Here is a 23,133-nt window from a genome sequence, read left to right on the forward strand (position 1 = left end):
AGTTGCTTATCAGAGGTTGAATTGGTGCTTTTATTTTTAAACATCTCAAACAAACTAATTTTTCTCACAGCCTTGTACATGTCAATTTTAAATTCAGCAATGTCAAACTTCTCTTGGAGACAAAAATTCAAGCCCTTAGATAAGGCAGATAGGTGACAATGATTCGTCTGAGATGTTAATCACATTATCTATTTGATCTAGTCGTTCCAAGACATGGACTTCCTCTTTTGATAGGGTCTTATTATGCCTCTTCCTCTTACACCTCCCTCTCCTTGTTTTTCTCCTAAAGGTACGTTGTCCCTCTTCTCTGCCTGCTGGCGAGCGGTAGTGGGATCTTTCATGGCATCATTTGAGGCACTAGTATCTGAGTCCGTTGTTCAATAGTCGGGGCTTCACTTTTTTTTTTGGAAAATGTCTCCTACCTCCACCTCTGGGGCCTCTTTTAGAGCCGCTTTGATTTTTCCATGTAAAACTTGCATTGGAATCATTAACTTTTTTTTATCTCAAAGTAACTTATCACATTTCCGTTCTTTAATGTCTACTTCACTTTCATTTTTTTTCTTAAATCTGCATAAGTCCTCCGTAATCCTCAGATATTCCTGCTGGTTTGTTCTAGATTTGTCCCTTTTCGCTTTCCACACTGGTGTTTATGCGTTACCTTGGGAACCACAGCAGCCACCTGACATGAAAGAATCCAGCGTGATAACGTAGATTCGAGGCTGGAAGAAGTATGCAGCGTTGTACAAAACGGCCGGCATTGCTTTTGAGGGCTCCACAGCGTCTCTTCAAGATCCCGTGACCCCGGACTCCTGGACGCGTAGATACCTTTCCAGCAGTGAGTGCGTGTATGCTCTTTAGTGTTGCTGTTCTTCAGAAGTGAGCTCTCTCTCTATTTGTTTCTTTTTCAATTCGTTTCCCTCCTTCTGAGCCTTTGCTATAACCATTTTACCCATTTCTTATCAGCCTTTCCTGCCTCCGCAGGATAGAGGACACGTGTCAGATCACAGGGGGTTTGACTGCTTGAACCCCCTGTGGTCTCCAGCCTGGCGGCACGTCTCTCTCCATAAATGACGCTGTGTTGACCACTGCACGAAGCAGTAGCCGACACATTTCCTTCATGCATCTCCATTGGAGAGCTGGAGATACACAAATGCAGTATCTACGGCTTTCCCATGAAGATGCATAGAGGGGGCATGTTCGCTACAGCTTCGTGTTGTAGTCAACACACCGTATTCATACAGAGGCCCGGGTCATCGGGTAGGAAATTGTGGGGGTCCCAGCAGTTGGTCCCAATGGGACCTAACACTTATCCCCTAGCCTGCGCATATGGATATGTTTTTTAATGCTGGATAACTCCTTTATTGACTCCCTACTTAATGACATGGCCTGCATGGTGGACCTGAGACAGTCCATAACTAATTTTGCTTGTTACCACGCCTCTGCTCCTACAACCTCATCAGATGCACTCAGAGGCCTTGAAGTGCATTCTGATGGGTGTATTGTTTAAACATGGCTCCAAGCTGAAGAAGACTTCTGTCTGCTTAGCAAGTCTTTTGGGCTCCCTTCATAGTCTCTTGTCCCGCCATAAGCCATCCCTCTAGGAAGAGCTGTTATGTAAACTGACCCAGGTCAATCATAAAATCAAGCACCTCTTAGATGCCAAACACAAATGCTTCCAACAGTTGTGCAGTAAAACGTATTACAAATGGGAGAACAAACCTTGGCGCCTTCATGCCCGACTGCTGTGCGATAAATGTGCCTAAACTATGTCCCAACAATTAAATCCCCCTCCAATACCCTCCATTATTTCACTGAAGATAATAATAGAGCTTTTCATTACTACTATTTTGCACTCTAACATCTCCCTACACCTGATGCTCCCACCTCTCCATCCTCATCCTATCTCTGTCTCTCACAGTATATTGCCATCACCACCCTTCCCAGACTTCCTGTGGAAGCAGTTTCCTCAATGGAGGCCCCCTTTACGATAGAACAGATCCAACCAACCATCTCCTTCCTACCATTCAAGTTCTGGCCCTGTGGGCTACACTGCCAGCTTCTACAAAGTACTCACCCCTGACCTCACCCTGTGGCTCTTAGCAGCATTCAATAACATCTCCACTACTTCCCTTTCCCCTCTGCCTTCTTCATTAAAGTCCTACCTAAAGAAAGGAAAGGCCGCCAACTCTGTGCAAGCTCGCTCTCCCTAATTTACACGGATGCTAACATTTACACTGAGCTCCTTGCAATGCTCCTAGATAGCCTTCTGGGATCCCTAGTCCACCCGGACCAGGTGGGTTTTCTCTGTGGTAGGGAAGCTCGTGACAACACCTTATGAGCCTTAACTGTCTTATGCAATGCTCAAATCCACCGCATCCCAATGATGATGCTGTCGCTTGATGCCGAAAAAGCTTTCGACCGAGTGGGGTGGGATTCATGGAGGCTACCCTGAGGCAAATTGGTCTTTGCCCTCTTATGCTAAATGGAACACTGGCGCTATAGCAGGACCTGCAGGCTCGTTTGATCTAAGGCCCCTTATAACTCATTGTTATGTTGATTTTCCTCAACCCCTTCTCCTACTCTTCTTTTCTGTACCCTTTGCCCACCCCATTTTTTTCCTGTTCAATAAAAGCTTTTGAATAATAAAAACATTAATCTGTAATAGTCCCATAACAGCGAAAATACAGTTTTTCCAAACTTTCCTGTATATGAATACATGGAGAAAGTTGGAATTTTACCTACCGTAATTATGCTTTCTTTGAGTCTGAAGGCAGCACGATATTCTAGTTAACTTGACTCCTCCCTTGGACCCCCCCACCTAGAAAAAAAAAAACTATTGGATAATCATACGGTACAAACAGTTACCATGACAACCTGCATCTAAGAAACCAAAACACTGTGTAATAAAATAGACAAACTAATGCAAATAATTTTTATGTGCTGCCTTTAGAATCTAAGAAAGTATAATTACGGTAAGTAAAATTCCATCTTTTTTCTTCGTGCTAATGGCAGCACAGAAGGGATTTACGAACAAAATCAAAGGTGGAAATTACTTTCTTTTACTGTTGATAATATTGCTGTGGGTTTGCTTGATTACATTTCCTGACATGACTGCAACTCTGAGATATTTTCTGGAGTTCTTGTGAATGAGCATGTTGAGATAAGCATCTGTGAGGTATACTGGTGCTATTACTTCCCCTGTCTGCAGGATACTGAGAACAGATTTGATTGTATTCATTTTCAATTTCTCTTTGCATAAATGATGATTCAGATCTGTGATGAGGTGCCATTTCTTTGATCTGGTTTGGGAACAAGAAAAATTCTTGAATAAATCCCTTGAAAAAAAATCTTCCAGAGCTCTGTAGTGGTCCTTTCTCTAAAAATAAAGAGATTTATGATGCGCTGATCTTTTGCTAGATTTAGCATAAGTCTTCTTGGCAGGTGAAAAAGTCAAGAGCATAACCATTCTTATGGTATTTAAAGGGGTACTCTGGTGCAAAACATCTTATCCTCTATCAAAAGGATAGGGGATAAGATGTTAGATTGCCGGGATCCATCCACTGGGGACCCCTGCGATAGCTGGTGCGGCACCCCGGTCATCCGTGCACGGAGCGAACTCCTCTGCATGCCTGATGACTGGCCACTACAGCCGCGGTGCCCCCTCCATTCAGATCTATGGGAGGAGGTGTGACAGCTACGTACTAGCCATCACGCCCCCTCCCATAGACATGAATGGAGGGGGCGTGGCGTGATGTCATGCTCCCGTGCTCTAGATGCCACTGCTGTCGGCCCGGAGATTGCGGAGGTCACCAGTGGCGGGATCCCTGTGATCTAACATCTTATCCCCTATCCTTTTGATAGGGGATAAGATGTTTTGCATCGGAGTACCCCTTTAATACTCATGAGGTAACATGTTTCCAAGCAGTAACAAAATTGATCAACCTTCCACCTACACATAGGGCAGGGAACCAAAATTATTCTTTGAAGCAGAATCAACGGTTCATGGTTTCAGCCAAATAGCCCTATGGGCTGAATTAGCAAGGGCCATATTTTTGGCTGCTCTCTTGAAGATATCAAGAGGAAAAATCCCATGGATAGTCAGCTGCTGGCTTCAGGGATGAAATTTGCTAGTAGGACTTCATCTTCCTCACAACTCTGACCAAAGGCATTGATGACATCTCCTCCATTTGTTAAGACGCTAAACTGCAATGAAATTATTTTAGAAAGGTATGCGCTTTATGAACTATTGGATTTTTTAGGAGAACTGAATCGTCTGAAGGTAAGAAAGATTAACTTTATATGGTAATTTTTATTGTTCTGAATTTGCGGGATCTAATCTGTATATAGATTTAAAGGGGTATTCCAGGGAAAAACTTTTTTATATATATCAACTGGCTCCAGAATGTTAAACAGATTTGTAAATTACTTCTATTAAAAAATCTTAATCCTTTCAGTACTTATGAGCTTCAGAAGTTAAGGTTGTTCTTTTCTGTCTAAGTGCTCTCTGACACCTGTCTCTGGAAACGTCCAGTTTAGAAGAGGTGTGCTATGGGGATTTGCTTCTAAACTGGGCGTTTCCCGAGACAGGTGTCACCAGAGTCATCTGAGCTACTAATGATATTATAAAACATATATAATTCAGTATCTTTCACACAGTTGAAAGAAACTTATACAATCTAAAAGTGAACATTACTACAAAAAAGATTTAGGAATCTTTGAGAGAAGTACAATCACATAAATAAAATAGAAAATATCACAAAATATTGAAAAGAAATAAAAAATGAAAAATGAAAAAATGAAAATGAAAATAAAAATCCATGCTATAAAAGCATTATCAGACAATAACATAGAAAATAAAATGATTAAAAAATAAAGATAAAAATGAAAAAGAATGATAAAAATAAAAATAAATAAAAATAGAAATAAAGATAAAATGAAATAAAAATACAAAAAATAAAAACGAAAACGAAAATGGAATAAAAATTAAAAGTAGAAATAAATATACATAATGGAAATTAATATAATAATGAAAATAATAATAAATGTATATAGAAATAATAAAATTCTAATAAATATAAAGATACATATGAAAATAAAAATAAAAATGGAAATGAAAATAAAAAATAAAAAATAAAAATAAATAAAATACAAATTCATAACAAGGTGTGAATATAGAGGATGGAGTCGGTCCATGGGGCACTCCCCCAACTAATACAGGGGTGATCCCATGGGCCAAGTACATCCCCTACAGAAATCCAAATAGTTCAAAGCTGGAGTTGAGTCCCCCTGGTTCTAAAGTTTCAAATTCAAAAATCTTCTTACTTTCAGCCTTGGACATTTTGAGCAGATAACTGCCACCACGCCAATCTTGTTTATCTAGTTGCAAACCAGTGAAGGAAAGGGAGGACATATCGCTATTGTGAATGGTAGAAAAATGAGCTGATAACGGATGTTTTAAGTTTTTATTTTTGATGTTGTTGAGATGTTCTGCTATCCTCATTTTGAGGGCCCTTTTAGTACGGCCCACATCCTGTTTTTTACAGCCACATTCGATTATATATAGCACACCTTTTGAATTACAAGTAATTAGCTCTTCTATTTTCCATTTAAACGAATTGGTTTTAGAACAGATCTCTAGAACTTTTTTAGGACCCTTAATTTTCATTCAATTCGTACATGTCCCACACCTCACAAATCCCTTTGTATTTAACCAAGTGGCATTTTGTTTCCTTAAGGGGGCTTTTATGGATGGTGCAACAGTAAGGCCCAAATTTGGGGCCCGAGTATATACTATCGGGGGACGTGATGGTAAAAGTGCCCCCACCTCACGATCTTGTTGTAACAAGTGCCAGTGTTTTCGTATTATTTTTTCTACTTTTTTATATGAATTATTAAAGGGAATTACTAATTTTCCTCCAAAGTTGGCTTCCCTTTTTTCTTTAGTATTTTCAAAAAATGTGGTCCTATCTAATGATTTGATATTTTCAAGAGATTGTTCTAGAAGCTGATCAGGATATTGTTTCTCCTTAAATTGATTTGTAAGGAGACTGACCTTGACCAAAAATTGGTCATCTGAAGTACAGTTTCTTTTTAACCTTTGATTAAAGGTTAAAAAGAAACTGTACTTCAGATGACCAATTTTTGGTCGAGGCCAGTCTCCTTACAAATCAATTTAAGGAGAAACAATATCCTGATCAGCTTCTAGAACAATCTCTTGAAAATATCAAATCATTAGATAGGACCACATTTTTTGAAAATACTAAAGAAAAAAGGGAAGCCGACTTTGGAGGAAAATTAGTAATTCCCTTTAATAATTCATATAAAAAAGTAGAAAAAATAATACGAAAACACTGGCACTTGTTACAACAAGATCGTGAGGTGGGGGCACTTTTACCATCACGTCCCCCGATAGTATATACTCGGGCCCCAAATTTGGGCCTTACTGTTGCACCATCCATAAAAGCCCCCTTAAGGAAACAAAATGCCACTTGGTTAAATACAAAGGGATTTGTGAGGTGTGGGACATGTGCGAATTGAATGAAAATTAAGGGTCCTAAAAAAGTTCTAGAGATCTGTTCTAAAACCAATTCGTTTAAATGGAAAATAGAAGAGCTAATTACCTGTAATTCAAAAGGTGTGCTATAATCGAATGTGGCTGTAAAAAACAGGATGTGGGCCGTACTAAGAGGGCCCTCAAAATGAGGATAGCAGAACATCTCAACAACATCAAAAATAAAAACTTAAAACATCCGTTATCAGCTCATTTTTCTACCATTCACAATAGCGATATGTCCTCCCTTTCCTTCACTGGTTTCCAACTAGTTAAACAAGATTGGCGTGGTCGCAGTTATCTGCTCAAAATGTCCAAGGCTGAAAGTAAGAAGATTTTTGAATTTGCAACTTTAGAACCAGGGGGACTCAACTCCAGCTTTGAACTATTTGGATTTCTGTAGGGGATATACTTGGCCCATGGGATCACCCCTGTATTAGTTGGGGGGGGGGGGGGTGCCCCATGGACCGACTCCATCCTCTATATTCACACCTTGTTATGAATTTGTATTTTATTTATTTTTATTTTTTATTTTTTATTTTCATTTCCATTTTTATTTTTATTTTCATATGTATCTTTATATTTATTTGAATTTTATTATTTCTATATACATTTATTATTATTTTCATTATTATTTTCATTTCTATTATGTATATTCATTTCTACTTTTAATTTTTATTCCATTTTCGTTTTCGTTTTTATTTATTTTTATTTCATTTTATTTTTATTTCTATTTTTATTTATTTTTATCATTCTTTTTCATTTTTATCTTTATTTTGTAATCATTTTTTTCTGTTATTGTCTGATAATGCTTTTATAGCATGGATTTTTATTTTCATTTTCATTTTTTCATTTTTCATTTTTTATTTCTTTTCAATATTTTGTGATATATTCAATTTTATTTATGTGATTGTACTTCTCTCAAAGATTCCTAAATCTTTTTTGTAGTAATGTTCACTTTTACATTGTATAAGTTTCTTTCAACTGTGTGAAAGATACTGAATTATATATGTTTTATAATATCATTAGTAGCTCAGTTAGCTTCACCTATATTCACAATTTTGTGATAGGTAATCTAAAACACACATTTTCCGTTTCAGACGGTATTCACACATATATACATATATCTTTATTTTTGCTCTCTAGGTAATTATTTTGATTATCCATGTCATGTTTTTGATATTACTTGGAACTTTGTTGATTCATGGGATTCGTGCTCCTATAAATAGACAACCTGTTATGATTCGGCTGGCTGGAGGTGGATCCTCTGGGTCAGAGAGGGATTGGCGTGGACCGTACCGGTGGACCGGTTCCAAGTTGCTACTGGTATTCACCAGAGCCCGCCGCAAAGCGGGATGGTCTTGCTGCGGCGGTAGCAACCAGGTCGTATCCACCGGTAACGGCACAACCTCTCTGACTGCTGAGACAGGTGCGGTACAAAAGGACAAGGCAAGAGCAAGGTCGGACGTAGCAGAAGGTCAGGGCAGGCAGCAAGGGTCGTAGTCAGGGGCAACAGCAGAAGGTCTGGAACACAGGCTTGGGACATACACTAAACGCTTTCTCTGGCACAAGGCAACAAGATCCGGCAAAACAGTGAAGGGGAAGTGAGGTTATATGAGCAGGGAGCAGGTGAAGGCTAATTAGACTGATTGGGCCAGGCACCAATCATTAGTGCACTGGCCCTTTAAAGCTTAGAGAGCTGGCACGCGCGCGCCCTAGAGAGTGGAGCCGCGCGCGCCAAGACGTGACAGCCGGGGACCGGGACAGGTAAGTGACTTGGGATGCGATTCGCGAGCGGGCACGTCCCGCTATGCAAATCGCATCCCCGCCGGCAGTGTCAGTGCAGCGCTCCCGGTCAGCGCGTCTGACCGGGGCGCTGCAGAGAGAGGAACGCCGCGAGCGCTCTGGGGAGGAGCAGGGACCCGAAGCGCTCGGCGTAACAGTACCCCCCCCCTTAGGTCTCCCCCTCTTTTTGTCCGGTTGTCGCTCCACATGGGACGAGGACATTGGAAGCGATTGTACAGTTTCCTTCTGGAAGACGGAGAAGTCCTGGGTATACTCATCAACGACAGGCAGTTCAGAAGGAGTGGGAATGGGGAGGGGGGCAGAGGGTGAAGCTTGGCTCGGGGCAGAGTGTGACCAGGACGGGGGCTATGAGGAGGCACGGCATAGTCCTGATAGGCCTTGGGGAGACCAGGTAAAGGAGGAGACACTGAGGTTTGACTGACGGGACTGGGAGCAGACGTGAGGCATTTTTTGCGGCAAGAAGCACCCCAGCTCTTGATCTCCCCGGTGGTCCAGTCAAGGGTAGGAGAGTGGCGTTGGAGCCATGGCAGACCGAGGAGGACTTCAGAGGTGCAGTTGGGCAAAACAAAAAGTTCAATTTTTTCGTGATGCAGTCCAATGATCATGAGCAGGGGTTCTGTGTGGTAACGCACAGTGCAGTCCAATTTTACTCCGTTGACCGAGGAAATGTAGAGCGGCTTGGCGAGACGGGTCACAGGGATGTTGAACTTATTAACAAAAGAGGCAAAAATAAAATTTCCCGCAGAACCAGAGTCCAAGAAGGCCACAGCTGAGAAGGAGGAGTTGGCAGAAGGAGAAATCCGTACGTGCACAGTGAGACGTGGAGAAGCAGACTTCAGACCAAGAGATGCCACTCCCACGTGAGCTGGGTGCGTGCGTGCTTTTCCCAGACGTGGAGGACAAATAGGGCAATCCACTAAGAAATGTTCGGTACTAGCGCAGTACAGACATAAATTTTTATCTCTACGGCGAGTCCTCTCTTCATGGGTCAGGCGAGACCGATCCACTTGCATAGCCTCCTCGGCGGGAGGCACAGGGGTAGATTGCAAAGGATACTGGGAGAGAGGTGCCCAGAGATCAAGGTCCTTTTCCTGGCGGAGCTCCTGGTGTCTTTCAGAAAAACGCTTGTCGATGCGGGTGGCCAAAAGGATAAGTTCTGACAGGTTAGCTGGAATTTCTCGTGCGGCCAGTACATCTTTGATGTTGCTGGATAAGCCTTTCTTGAAGGTCGCGCAGAGGGCCTCATTGTTCCAGGCTAGCTCTGAGGCAAGGGTACGAAACTGAATGGCGTATTCGCCTACGGAAGAAGTTCCTTGGACTAGGTTCAGCTAAGCAGTCTCGGCAGAGGAGGCCCGGGCTGGCTCATCGAAGACACTACAGACTTCAGCGAAGAAGGACTGGACTGTGGCTGTGGAAGGATCATTGCGGTTCCAGAGCGGTGTGGCCCAAGACAAGGCCTTTCCAGACAGAAGACTAACTACGAAAGCCACCTTAGACCGTTCTGTAGGAAATTGGTCCGACAACATCTCCATATGTAGGCAACATTGAGACAGGAAACCACAGCAGAGTCTAGAGTCCCCATCAAATTTGTCCGGCAGGGACAAGCGGAGGCTAGGAGCGGGCACTCGCTGCGGAGGAGGTGCAGGAGCTGGCGGAGGAGATGGTTGCTGCTGTAGCAGTGGCAGAAGTTGCTGTAACATGGCGGTCAACTGCGACAGCTGCTGTCCTTGTTGGGCAATTTGCTGAGATTGCTGGGCGACCACCGTGGGTAGGTCAGCGAGACTTGGCAGAGGCACCTCAGCGGGATCCATGGCCGGATCTACTGTTATGATTCGGCTAGCTGGAGGTGGATCCTCAGTGTCAGAGAGGGATTGGCGTGGACCGTATCGGTGGACCGGTTCTAAGTTGCTACTGGTATTCACCAGAGCCCGCCGCAAAGCGGGATGGTCTTGCTGCGGCGGTAGCAACCAGGTCGTATCCACCGGTAACGGCACAACCTCTCTGACTGCTGAGACAGGCGTGGTACAAAAGGACAAGGCAAGAGCAAGGTCGGACGTAGCAGAAGGTCAGGGCAGGCAGCAAGGGTCGTAGTCAGGGGCAACAGCAGAAGGTCTGGAACACAGGCTTGGGACATACACTAAATGCTTTCTCTGGCACAAGGCAACAAGATCCGGCAAAGCAGTGAAGGGGAAGTGAGGTTATATGAGCAGGGAGCAGGTGGAGGCTAATTAGACTGATTGGGCCAGGCACCAATCATTGGTGCACTGGCCCTTTAAATCTTAGAGAGCTGGCGCACGCGCGCGCCCTAGAGAGCGGAGCCGCGCGCGCCAGGACGTGACAGCCGGGGATCGGGACAGGTAAGTGACTTGAGATGCGATTCGCGAGCGGGCGCGTCCCGCTATGTGAATCGCATCCCCGCCGGCAGTGTGAGGAGTAATGCACTGTATTAGAATACATTTTAAATAAATAATTATTTTGAATTATTATTGGAGCACGACCCAGTTATCCATATTCTATATTTAATTGATTACACTACCTTGGAAGGTCCGGGCAATATTTTTTCTACACATAATTTACAAATCTTATACACATTTCTACTGAGGAAGGGGTCGGAGGTTCATGTCTCCCAGTACCCCGAAACGCGTTTAGAAATCTGCCACTGTTCACACAGCTACCATCAGTGTCCATCTGCAAACCTATTCGTCTTTGGCAACAGAGGAGTTAAATCTGTCTTACTCCGCCCTGCCTGGCTGCAACTTTGCCATCTACTGCATCGCACAGCCTCACCTCCTGCTTCCACGTAGGACGCCAATCCCGGACCTTCCATCGCTCCCGGCGTACCATCACCGCCAGACCCGTTGTCGCTCCTGAGCCAACTGACACTCCTTCCGGAGTGCCAGACTAGTGCCGTCTGTGTTAAGCCGGCCAGCGAACGAGGTCCCCAGCGCTGAAATCTGCTGCATGCTCCTCCGCCAACGGAGCTCACGGTACGCAACATCTATTTATGCCCCCCTGCCAACGGGGCTGCTAAGGGAGACATACCAACCTGTGCCCCCCTCCATCACATTGGGGCACATGAGGAACATAAGGCTGCGATTCATCCATCAAAATTCATCAAGCCAGAAGCAGTGGTGAGAGATACTCTATCATCTATTCCTTTTTTTTTTTTATTGACTTTATCTTACAATTTATTTCTGCCACAAAACTAAACATCTATCCACACCTTTTGCGGATTTTATTTTTATTTTTTATCTGCAGATTCATGGACTCATTAGAACACCAATTTATTCTTATATTTTTTTTTTATATTTTATTTAGGATATCTCACTAGGGCCCAGTGAGATTTTCATCAGATAGTGCCAGTGTAATGTGATATTTTGTTATTGTTTTATATATTTATATATTACATTCTATATTTTATAATCTGAATTAAAAAACAATTTCTGAGTAAACGCTGTTATATCTATCATTGCCCGCACCATTGGTGAGGTCCTAGAGGCATAAGCTATAGATTTTCATTATTATATATTATTGTTGCCGGTGGGGTCCGTCTTTAGCTTTAAATGCCTTGGTCCTTCTGTTGTGAGCTGCACCTAATTTTAAGTTTTTAATTTACAAATCTGTTTAACTTTCTGAAGCCAGTTGATATATAAAAAAAATGTTTTTTCCTGGATAACCCCTTTAACTCTTGACCCAAGTGTATCCAGCTTCTTTTACTCCCTTTCCATCGCTGTATTGAGGACAAGGCGAGCAGGTAGAATGCTGGATCTCCTTTTCGGAAAATAGAATAGACTTTCCATGTCTTGAACAGAATCTTCATCATCTTTAATTTCCAATCACTTTTTAACTGGTTTTATAAGTTTTTCTGCCAATCTTTATCAATAGCATTTGAATTATATGAGACATGAGTCTGAGTAAGAGATGATGAAGGAGAATTCTCCATAATGATGTTTTTGCCTGTTTTTTCAAATTCTCCTTAAACCAGGTGAAAAATGTTCTTGCCTCTTCAGCTAACCATGTTCCTTAGGACTACGTGTGATATAGGTATTGGACTTGGCATCTTTACTAAGCGGTCATAAACAACCTATGCATGGAGAAGGTTTTTGCACACATGGAGAAGAATACTGGAGCTCATCCAGACAGATGTCTCACTTCCTGCTTCCTCTTTCTGGAGTTTTGGCTTGAAATCTAGCCAAGTGACTTAAACTGTCAGTTGAGACAAATGTATAGCTATATAACAAATATATAGATCCGGTAACACAAAGCCGCCACCTATGTTTCAACTGGGGACCTGGCTGTACGAGGCATGTGATCTCTTCTAAATCCATAAATATTTTGAGAATGGCTGCTAAATAAAAGTAATAATTCGGAACTACAATAGGGACACACTGTAAGAGAAACAACATTTTTTGTAAATTATAAGACTTAAGAAGAAATTTCCTTCCAATCTATGACATATAGGGTAATTTAATAAAATATAACTTATTTTAAAGCATGCAATAGTGGCATTTAGTTTATATGAAAGAGATCCTAAAACCTATGTCTAATGCATATCCACAGATATTTTATACTTTAAGGAGGCCAAATGAAAGGGAAGTAATACAAATATTTAAATTACCAAGAGGGAGCTGACATATTAACCCCTTTAAGACAATGAACGTAAATGTACATCCTGATGCACTGGTACCTAATGCACCAGGATGTTCATGTATGTCCTATACATGAGCTGTGCTCCCTTGCTGAACACCAAGTCCCGCTGGTAATGGTGGACATGAGCGTTCGTGCTGATGTCTGCCATTGACCCCTAAGATGCGGTGATCAATACTGATCACAGCATTTTAGACATAAGCATTGCTGCAGGTGACTGATTGGACCACTTGCTGGGGTTCAAACAGTCAGGATAGTCCTTACCTGCCTCCCGGCAGGATAGTCCTTACCTGCCTCCCGGCGGCTATCATCTATTCCTTTTTTTTTTTTATTGACTTTATCTTACAATTTATTTCTGCCACAAAACTAAACATCTATCCACACCTTTTGCGGATTTTATTTTTATTTTTTATCTGCAGATTCATGGACTCATTAGAACACCAATTTATTCTTATATTTTTTTTTTATATTTTATTTAGGATATCTCACTAGGGCCCAGTGAGATTTTCATCAGATAGTGCCAGTGTAATGTGATATTTTGTTATTGTTTTATATATTTATATATTACATTCTATATTTTATAATCTGAATTAAAAAACAATTTCTGAGTAAACGCTGTTATATCTATCATTGCCCGCACCATTGGTGAGGTCCTAGAGGCATAAGCTATAGATTTTCATTATTATATATTATTGTTGCCGGTGGGGTCCGTCTTTAGCTTTAAATGCCTTGGTCCTTCTGTTGTGAGCTGCACCTAATTTTAAGTTTTTAATTTACAAATCTGTTTAACTTTCTGAAGCCAGTTGATATATAAAAAAAATGTTTTTTCCTGGATAACCCCTTTAACTCTTGACCCAAGTGTATCCAGTGTCACGATGCCGGCTGGCAGGTAGTGGATCCTCTGTGCCAGAGAGGGATTGGCGTGGACCGTGCTAGTGGACCGGTTCTAAGCCACTACTGGTTTTCACCAGAGCCCGCCGCAAAGCGGGATGGTCTTGCTGCGGCGGTAGTGACCAGGTCGTATCCACTAGCAACGGCTCACCTCTCTGGCTGCTGAAGATAGGCGCGGTACAAGGGAGTAGGCAAAAGCAAGGTCGGACGTAGCAGAAGGTCGGGGCAGGCAGCAAGGATCGTAGTCAGGGGCAACGGCAGAAGGTCTGGAAACACAGGCAAGGAACACACAAGGAACGCTTTCACTGGCACTAAGGCAACAAGATCCGGCAAGGGAGTGCAGGGGAAGTGAGGTGATATAGGGAAGTGCACAGGTGAATACAATAATTGGAACCACTGCGCCAATCAGCGGCGCAGTGGCCCTTTAAATCGCAGAGACCCGGCGCGCGCGCGCCCTAGGGAGCGGGGCCGCGCGCGCCGGGACAGAACAGACGGAGAGCGAGTCAGGTAGGGGAGCCGGGGTGCGCATCGCGAGCGGGCGTTACCCGCATCGCGAATCGCATCCCGGCTGGCAGCGGAATCGCAGCGCCCCGGGTCAGAGGACGTGACCGGAGCGCTGCCGCGGGGAGAGTGAAGCGAGCGCTCCGGGGAGGAGCGGGGACCCGGAGCGCTCGGCGTAACAGTACCCCCCCCCTTGGGTCTCCCCCTCTTCTTAGAGCCTGAGAACCTGAGGAGCAGACTTTTGTCTAGGATGTTGTCCTCAGGTTCCCAGGATCTCTCTTCAGGACCACAACCCTCCCAGTCCACTAAAAAAAAATTTTTCCCTCTGACCTTTTTGGCAGCTAAAATTTCTTTGACCGAGAAGATGTCCGAGGAGCCGGAAACAGGAGTGGGAGGAACAGATTTGGGAGAAAAACGGTTGAGGATGAGTGGTTTGAGAAGAGAGACGTGAAAGGCATTAGGGATACGAAGAGAGGGAGGAAGAAGAAGTTTATAAGAGACAGGATTAATTTGACACAAAATTTTGAAAGGACCAAGATAGCGTGGTCCCAACTTGTAGCTAGGGACACGGAAGCGGACATATTTAGCGGAGAGCCATACCTTGTCTCCAGGGGAAAAAACGGGGGGAGCTCTTCTTTTCTTATCCGCGAACTTCTTCATGCGTGATGAAGCCTGTAAGAGAGAATTTTGGGTCTCTCTCCATATGATGGAAAGGTCACGAGAAATTTCATCCACAGCGGGCAGACCAGAGGGCAAGGGGGTAGGGAGGGGGGGAAGAGGGTGACGGCCGTACACCACGAAAAATGGGGATTTGGAGGAAGACTCAGAGACCCTGAAGTTATACGAGAATTCGGCCCATGGGAGGAGATCTGCCCAGTCATCCTGGCGGGAGGAAACAAAATGTCGCAAATAATCACCCAAGATCTGGTTAATCCTTTCTACTTGTCCATTGGACTGGGGATGATATGCAGAAGAAAAATTTAATTTAATCTTGAGTTGTTTACAGAGAGCCCTCCAGAATTTAGACACGAATTGGACGCCTCTATCCGAGACAATCTGCGTAGGCAACCCGTGAAGACGAAAAATGTGTACAAAAAATTGTTTAGCCAACTGAGGCGCAGAAGGAAGACCAGGAAGAGGGATGAAATGTGCCATTTTGGAGAATCGATCAACGACCACCCAAATAACAGTGTTGCCACGGGAAGGGGGTAAATCAGTAATAAAATCCATACCAATCAGAGACCAAGGCTGTTCGGGGACAGGCAGAGGATGAAGAAAACCAGCGGGCTTCTGGCGAGGAGTCTTATCCCGGGAACAGATAGTGCAGGCTCGCACAAAGTCCCCAACATCCGTCTCCAGAGTCGGCCACCAATAGAAGCGGGAGATGAGTTGCACAGATTTCTTGATACCCGCATGACCTGCGAGATGGGAGGAGTGACCCCATTTGAGGATTCCGAGGCGTTGGCGAGGAGAAACAAAGGTCTTTCCTGGAGGAGTCTGCCTGATGGAGGCAGGAGAAGTGGAGATCAGGCAGTCAGGTGGAATGATGTGTTGCGGAGAGAGTTCAACTTCTGAGGCATCCGAGGAACGAGAGAGAGCATCGGCCCTAATGTTCTTATCGGCAGGACGAAAGTGAATCTCAAAATTAAATCGGGCAAAGAACAGAGACCACCGGGCCTGGCGAGGATTCAGCCGTTGGGCAGACTGGAGGTAGGAGAGGTTCTTGTGGTCGGTGTAGATAATAACAGGAGAACTTGATCCCTCCAGCAGATGCCTCCATTCCTCAAGTGCTAATTTAATGGCTAGAAGCTCTCGATCCCCGATGGAGTAGTTCCTCTCCGCTGGAGAGAAGGTCCTAGAGAAAAAACCACAAGTGACAGCATGCCCGGAAGAATTTTTTTGTAGAAGAACAGCTCCAGCTCCCACTGAGGAGGCATCAACCTCCAATAGGAAGGGTTTGGAAGGGTCAGGTCTGGAGAGGACGGGAGCCGAAGAAAAGGCAGACTTGAGTCGTTTAAAGGCGTCTTCTGCTTGAGGAGGCCAGGACTTGGGATCAGCATTTTTTTTGGTTAAAGCCACGATAGGAGCCACAATGGTAGAAAAATGAGGAATAAATTGCCTGTAATAATTGGCGAACCCCAAAAAGCGTTGGATAGCACGGAGTCCGGAGGGGCGTGGCCAATCTAAGATGGCAGAGAGTTTGTCTGGATCCATCTGTAGTCCCTGGCCAGAGACCAAATATCCTAGAAAAGGAAGAGATTGGCATTCAAACAGACATTTCTCAATTTTGGCATAGAGTTGGTTGTCACGAAGTCTCTGAAGAACCATACGGACATGCTGGCGGTGTTCTTCTAGATTGGCAGAAAAAATTAGGATATCGTCCAGATATACAACAACACAGGAGTATAACAGATCACGAAAAATTTCATTGACAAAGTCTTGGAAGACGGCAGGGGCGTTGCACAGTCCAAAGGGCATGACCAGATACTCAAAGTGTCCATCTCTGGTGTTAAATGCCGTTTTCCACTCGTCCCCCTCTCTGATGCGGATGAGGTTATAGGCGCCTCTTAAGTCCAATTTAGTGAAGATGTGGGCACCTTGGAGGCGATCAAAGAGTTCAGAGATGAGGGGTAAGGGGTAGCGGTTCTTAACCGTGATTTTATTAAGACCGCGGTAGTCAATGCAAGGACGTAGGGAGCCATCTTTTTTGGACACAAAGAAAAATCCGGCTCCGGCAGGAGAGGAGGATTTACGGATAAAGCCCTTTTTAAGATTCTCCTGGACGTATTCGGACATGGCAAGAGTCTCTGGGGCAGAGAGAGGATAAATTCTGCCCCGGGGTGGAGTAGTGCCCGGGAGGAGGTCGATAGGGCAATCATAAGGCCTGTGAGGAGGTAGAGTCTCAGCTTGTTTTTTGCAGAAAACATCCGCGAAGTCCATATAGGCCTTAGGGAGACCGGTTACTGGAGGAACCACAGAGTTACGGCAAGGGTTACTGGGAACCGGTTTTAGACAGTTCTTGGAACAAGAGGACCCCCAACTCTTGATCTCCCCAGTGGACCAATCCAGGGTAGGGGAATGAAGTTGAAGCCAGGGAAGTCCAAGGAGAATTTCCGAGGTGCAATTGGGGAGGACCAAAAGTTCAATCCTCTCATGATGAGATCCGATGCTCATAAGAAGGGGCTCCGTGCGGAAACGTATGGTACAGTCCAATCTTTCATTATTTACACAATTGATGTAGAGGGGTCTGGCGAGACTGGTCACCGGGATGTTGAACCTTTTGACGAGAGAGGCCAAAATAAAATTTCCTGCAGATCCAGAGTCCAAGAAGGCCACTGTAGAGAAGGAGAAGGCAGAGGCAGACATCCGCACAGGCACAGTAAGACGTGGAGAAGCAGAGTAGACATCAAGGACTGTCTCACCTTTGTGCGGAGTCAGCGTACGTCTTTCCAGGCGGGGAGGACGGATAGGACAATCTCTCAGGAAGTGTTCGGTACTAGCACAGTACAGGCAGAGGTTCTCCATACGGCGTCGTGTCCTCTCTTGAGGTGTCAGGCGAGACCGATCGACCTGCATAGCCTCCACGGCGGGAGGCACAGGAACAGATTGCAGGGGACCAGAGGAGAGAGGAGCCGAGGAGAAGAAACGCCTCGTGCGAACAGAGTCCATATCTTGGCGGAGTTCCTGACGCCTTTCGGAAAAACGCATGTCAATGCGAGTGGCTAGGTGAATAAGTTCATGTAGATTAGCAGGAATTTCTCGTGCGGCCAGAACATCTTTAATGTTGCTGGATAGGCCTTTTTTGAAGGTCGCGCAGAGGGCCTCATTATTCCAGGACAATTCTGAAGCAAGAGTACGGAATTGTACGGCATACTCGCCAACGGAAGAATTACCCTGGACCAGGTTCAACAGGGCAGTCTCAGCAGAAGAGGCTCGGGCAGGTTCCTCAAAGACACTTCGGATTTCCGAGAAGAAGGAGTGTACAGAGGCAGTGACGGGGTCATTGCGGTCCCAGAGCGGTGTGGCCCATGACAGGGCTTTTCCGGACAGAAGGCTGACTACGAAAGCCACCTTAGACCTTTCAGTGGGAAACAGGTCCGACATCATCTCCAGATGCAGGGAACATTGGGAAAGAAAGCCACGGCAAAACTTAGAGTCCCCATCAAATTTATCCGGCAAGGATAAGCGTATCCCAGGAGCGGCCACTCGCTGCGGAGGAGGTGCAGGAGCTGGCGGAGGAGATGACTGCTGAAGCTGTGGTAGTAACTGTTGTAGCATAACGGTCAGTTGAGACAGCTGTTGGCCTTGTTGCGCTATCTGTTGTGACTGCTGGGCGACCACCGTGGTGAGGTCAGCGACAACTGGCAGAGGAACTTCAGCGGGATCCATGGCCGGATCTACTGTCACGATGCCGGCTGGCAGGTAGTGGATCCTCTGTGCCAGAGAGGGATTGGCGTGGACCGTGCTAGTGGACCGGTTCTAAGCCACTACTGGTTTTCACCAGAGCCCGCCGCAAAGCGGGATGGTCTTGCTGCGGCGGTAGTGACCAGGTCGTATCCACTAGCAACGGCTCACCTCTCTGGCTGCTGAAGATAGGCGCGGTACAAGGGAGTAGGCAAAAGCAAGGTCGGACGTAGCAGAAGGTCGGGGCAGGCAGCAAGGATCGTAGTCAGGGGCAACGGCAGAAGGTCTGGAAACACAGGCAAGGAACACACAAGGAACGCTTTCACTGGCACTAAGGCAACAAGATCCGGCAAGGGAGTGCAGGGGAAGTGAGGTGATATAGGGAAGTGCACAGGTGAATACAATAATTGGAACCACTGCGCCAATCAGCGGCGCAGTGGCCCTTTAAATCGCAGAGACCCGGCGCGCGCGCGCCCTAGGGAGCGGGGCCGCGCGCGCCGGGACAGAACAGACGGAGAGCGAGTCAGGTAGGGGAGCCGGGGTGCGCATCGCGAGCGGGCGTTACCCGCATCGCGAATCGCATCCCGGCTGGCAGCGGAATCGCAGCGCCCCGGGTCAGAGGACGTGACCGGAGCGCTGCCGCGGGGAGAGTGAAGCGAGCGCTCCGGGGAGGAGCGGGGACCCGGAGCGCTCGGCGTAACATCCAGCTTCTTTTACTCCCTTTCCATCGCTGTATTGAGGACAAGGCGAGCAGGTAGAATGCTGGATCTCCTTTTCGGAAAATAGAATAGACTTTCCATGTCTTGAACAGAATCTTCATCATCTTTAATTTCCAATCACTTTTTAACTGGTTTTATAAGTTTTTCTGCCAATCTTTATCAATAGCATTTGAATTATATGAGACATGAGTCTGAGTAAGAGATGATGAAGGAGAATTCTCCATAATGATGTTTTTGTCTGTTTTTTCAAATTCTCCTTAAACCAGGTGAAAAATGTTCTTGCCTCTTCAGCTAACCATGTTCCTTAGGACTACGTGTGATATAGGTATTGGACTTGGCATCTTTACTAAGCGGTCATAAACAACCTATGCATGGAGAAGGTTTTTGCACACATGGAGAAGAATACTGGAGCTCATCCAGACAGATGTCTCACTTCCTGCTTCCTCTTTCTGGAGTTTTGGCTTGAAATCTAGCCAAGTGACTTAAACTGTCAGTTGAGACAAATGTATAGCTATATAACAAATATATAGATCCGGTAACACAAAGCCGCCACCTATGTTTCAACTGGGGACCTGGCTGTACGAGGCATGTGATCTCTTCTAAATCCATAAATATTTTGAGAATGGCTGCTAAATAAAAGTAATAATTCGGAACTACAATAGGGACACACTGTAAGAGAAACAACATTTTTTGTAAATTATAAGACTTAAGAAGAAATTTCCTTCCAATCTATGACATATAGGGTAATTTAATAAAATATAACTTATTTTAAAGCATGCAATAGTGGCATTTAGTTTATATGAAAGAGATCCTAAAACCTATGTCTAATGCATATCCACAGATATTTTATACTTTAAGGAGGCCAAATGAAAGGGAAGTAATACAAATATTTAAATTACCAAGAGGGAGCTGACATATTAACCCCTTTAAGACAATGAACGTAAATGTACATCCTGATGCACTGGTACCTAATGCACCAGGATGTTCATGTATGTCCTATACATGAGCTGTGCTCCCTTGCTGAACACCAAGTCCCGCTGGTAATGGTGGACATGAGCGTTCGTGCTGATGTCTGCCATTGACCCCTAAGATGCGGTGATCAATACTGATCACAGCATTTTAGACATAAGCATTGCTGCAGGTGACTGATTGGACCACTTGCTGGGGTTCAAACAGTCAGGATAGTCCTTACCTGCCTCCCGGCGGCTCCCGTAATCTGCTGCTCTGGATTGCCTTCTAGCAGACCAGCACATTACATCGCCGATATACTTGATCAGTGCTAGAGATGAGTGAACTTTTGAAAATTTGATTAGGCCCGAAAAAATTTGGTTCGGGTCGAATTTATCCACGGCAAATAGATATAAAAAAAACTGTACTTTTTAAAGAGCCCTTTGCTTTGTCCTAATACGCATAGGAAGTGTACTGTGTTAGTGAAATAATACTGTTATTCAGTATGACATGCAGATTACAGGCATTGCTATTAGAATCACTGCTGCAGAGTGTTGATATGGCAGCAGGGAGACCATATGGTGTAAAAATTTAAGAGAATAAAGAGAATTTTTATGTAATTTTTATTTTATTTAATTTGAATTTATTTCAATTTGTGGAGTACCCATTCTGGTGAGCATCGAGCTGGCGTTCCTCTGCCAGGTGAGATACCACCTGTTCTAGCCCCTGCCTCTCAGCACCCCACTGACTTTAAAAGTGTGAATGTTGCATTTAATCAGTTAAGGTTCATTGTTATAACTGCAAGCTGTTTGCATTTTTGTGATAATTCCACAGGTAATATGACGTCTACGACCATAGGGCCTCAGCCTTGAAAATATTACATCGATTTTTTTAAATTAAAATTTAAGATTTATATCAGATTCCCAAGTTTAAAGAAGATGTCCAGTGGTGAACAACTTATCCCCTATCCTAAGGATAGGGGATAATTAGCAGATTGTGGGGGGTCCGACCGCTGGGGCCCCCCGCGATCTCCTGTACGGAGCCCCGGCAGCTCGCGGGAGGGGGGCATGTCGACCTCCACACAAAGCGGCGGCCGACACGGCCCCTCAATACAACTCTATGGCAGAGCCGGAGCGCTGCCTTCAGCAATCTCCGGCTCTGCCATAGAGATGTATTGAAGGGGCGTGTCGGCCGCCGCTTCGTGCAGTGGTCGACACCCGCTATCTGGCTGGAGAGCCTGGCCCCCATACAGAGAGATCGCAGGGGGCCCCAGTGGTCGGACCCCCCGCGATCTCAAACTTATCCCCTATCCCTAGGATAGGGGATACGTTTTTCACCACTGGACTACCCCTTTAATGTCCCGGTGTTTACTTTAAACTAATACTGTATGATTGCAAAACCCAATCTAACAAGGAGTCACATGGCGGCACAATGACAGAGCCTAGAGGTGGAAGCAGCATTACGAGACCATAATCTGGCAGAATGACACAGCCTGGAATTGGCGGCAGCACGAGGAGACCATATAGTTTCAGAATGACCCAGTCTGGAGGTGGCAACAGCCTGACAAGACCATAGGGCATCAATATTTTTGAACATTTTAATTGAAGATTTTGTATATATTAAAATTTTAAAAGGTTAATTTAAGGTGGGAACACCATAAGGAGACTATATGACACAGCCTGGAGCTGGCGGCAGGTTTTGGTAGCTAGTGCTACCATAAATATGTTTTAGGTAATTTCCCAGGCCCAGTAGAATCAGTAAACCATATATTGGTTGAATGGCACAGCCTGGAGGTGGCGGAAGCATGAGCAGACAATAGGGCTTCACAATCCCTAAGATAAAAAGATGAGTTTTAAAATTGCAATTGAAAATTTATGGTAGCTCGTGCTACCATTCAATATTTTTAGGTAATGGCCCAGGCCCAGCAGCATCAGTAAACCATATATTGTCTGAATGACACAGCCTGGAGGTGGCTGAAGCATGAGGAGATCATATAGTGGCTGACTGGCACAGCCTGGAGTTGGCTGAAGCATGAGTAGACCACATAGTAGCCTAATGGCACAGCCTGGAGTTGGCTGAAGCATGAGGAGACCATATAGTGCCTGAATGGCACAGCCTGGAGGTGGCTGAAGCATGAGGAGACCATACAGTGGCTGAATGGCACAGCCTGGAGTTGGCAGCAGCATGAATAGAACATATAGTGGCTGAATGACACAGCCTGGAGTTGGCGGAAGCAAGAGGAGACCATATGGTGGCCTAATGATTCAGCCTGGAGGTGGCAGCAGCAGCATCAAAAGTCCTGAAAGTGACCCGGTGACAGAGTGGTGCGGTGGGTGGCAATACCAGTACCCGGTGACGAAGGTGGGTGAAAAGAGGTCTGATGCGGAGAAATGTTTGTAACTGGGGAGCAGCGCCTTAAATCTGCTTGGCACTATCCATATTTGTGAAGTGTTGGTGTGGCACCATGGTCAGTCTACTCTGATGCATCAGGCATTAGTGGGTGGAAATCTTGGCTGATCCATGCCTGATTAATCTTCACAAAGGTCAGTCTCTCCACATTTTTTTGTGGACAGACAAGTTTATCTTGGGGTGACTATGGGACACGGTTGAGGATGAGGAGGCAGAGTCGCACACTCTCGCAGGACCAACGGCCTGAGGGTGTGGAGG

General features: G+C 45.1%; 1 protein-coding gene across 1 annotated transcript in view; it reads left to right on the top strand.

The window, feature by feature from the left end:
- The first annotated feature begins 754 nt into the window (after nt 1-754).
- The window catches only part of LOC130276609 (cholesteryl ester transfer protein-like), a 264,288-nt gene continuing 241,909 nt past the window's right edge, over nt 755-23,133 (top strand). Inside the window, exon 1 of the mRNA XM_056526212.1 lies at nt 755-835. The gene's annotated coding sequence lies outside the window, so the exon portion shown is untranslated. The remainder of the gene's footprint in view (nt 836-23,133) is intronic.

Source organism: Hyla sarda, chromosome 6, assembly GCF_029499605.1.
Source record: "Hyla sarda isolate aHylSar1 chromosome 6, aHylSar1.hap1, whole genome shotgun sequence".
Lineage (NCBI taxonomy): Eukaryota > Metazoa > Chordata > Amphibia > Anura > Hylidae > Hyla > Hyla sarda.